The sequence below is a fragment of the Lucilia cuprina genome, chromosome 2 (assembly GCF_022045245.1).
Source record: "Lucilia cuprina isolate Lc7/37 chromosome 2, ASM2204524v1, whole genome shotgun sequence".
Taxonomy (NCBI): Eukaryota; Metazoa; Arthropoda; class Insecta; order Diptera; family Calliphoridae; genus Lucilia; species Lucilia cuprina.
Genome location: NC_060950.1, coordinates 8,032,289 through 8,034,106, shown reverse-complemented (window position 1 = coordinate 8,034,106; position 1,818 = coordinate 8,032,289).

Genomic DNA, 1,818 nt, shown 5'->3' with positions numbered 1-1,818 from the left:
CAGTTCTAGTTCAGTTCTAGTTCAGTTCTAGTTCAGTTCTAGTTCAGTTCTAGTTCAGTTCTACTTCAGTTCTAGTTCAGTTCTAGTTCATTTCTAGTTCAGTTCTAGGTCAGTTCTAGTTCAGTTCTAGTTCAGTTCTAGTTCGGTTCTAGTTCAGTTCTAGTTCAGTATTAGTTCAGTTTTAGTTCAGTTTTTGTTCAGTTTTAGTTCAGTATTAGTTCAGTTCTAGTTCAGTTCTAGTTCGGTTCTAGTCCAGTTCTAGTTCAGTTCTAGCTTAGTTCTAGTTCAGTTCTAGTTCAGTTCTAGTTCAGTTCTAGTTCAGTATTAGTTCAGTTTTAGTTCGGATTTAGTTCAGTTTTTGTTCAGTTTTAGTTCAGTTCTAGTTCAGTTCTACTGGTTGTTTGAATGTCGGGAAATATAAACCAGTTTATAGTCTGAATTTAAATAAAAATATTTTTTTATTTCTAAACAGAAAATTTATCCAAAAATTGTTAAAAAATTTTTGAAAATCGATCACAATAAATAATGATTTCAAAATTCTTTGAAATATTTTATTAGTAAAAAAAAAATAATAAATTAATAGAGTCTCCGACTAGTATGATCAAAAACTTCTCCAGACATGTTATACAAACAATAATAAATTAATGTAAATATTGAAAAATTAAATAATAAAACTTATTTACTTATTCATATTTCTTATAAAACACCTTAAGCATTTGTAGAGGTTAAATAGAATCAATTATGTAAAATAGAATGAAAAAATTTAGGATTTAAGATTATAGAAAACAAAAATCTTCCATGGAAATATTTGACAATATTTAGTTCTTTTAAATGTTTTAAGAACTCAAGACAAAACTAAAACAAAAATATTTTAATTTTAATAGAAATGCAAATCAATCTATAGGGCAAAAACAACAACAAAAACCTATTTTTTATTACCTATTTTTGATTTTGTTTATTATTATTTTTTTCTTATTTTTATTTTACCATTTTTATCGTTTTTAATTTATTTATAATAGAGATTTAACATTGACCTTGAATTGGACAGCCAGCCAGCTAGCCAGCCATCAGTATTATAAGACAAGTAGAAAGACTAATAAAAATATTCAAACTCCTATGATGGTGATTCTTCATTCAATGTGTTTGTGTTTGGACTATTTCAAAATCATATCTTTTAATATACACGTTCATGCTTACGCATGAGTAGTATTCTTCCTAAAAAGATTCACATTGAATTCAGAATACATACCTGTTTAATATTTTATTTTTTATTGAGAATGTTTATTAAAACCAAAACATAAAAAACATCATCATCAACTACAAGATTTATAATTTATAATAATTATTTTACATATGTTAATTTAAATTTAATTTCTTGTGTTTTTCTTTGCCAAATATTAAAGACTAAACGTCTTAAAAAACCATTCTTGAACGTATTAAAATAGACCGGAAGATTTTTAAACCTGTTTTAAGGTTTGTTTGAAAATAACAGTGTTTTTGATATTTTCAAAGCAGAAAAACACAAAACTTTTGATTTGTAAAGCCGTCGTTTAAACAAAATATGTCGGTTATATTTTAATAATACATAGCACTGTAGTACAAAGCAATAGTACATATTATGTGTTTGTGCTACTGGTAGTCATACTATGATACGTAACTATCATAGTATGACTGGTAGTCTATAGTTACTATAGTAGTCTATAGTCTAGACTATAGTAGTCTATAGTCTAGTCTATAGTCTAGTCTATAGTCTAGTCTATAGTCTAGTCTATAGTCTAGTCTATAGTCTAGTCTATAGTCTAGTCTATAGTCTAGTCT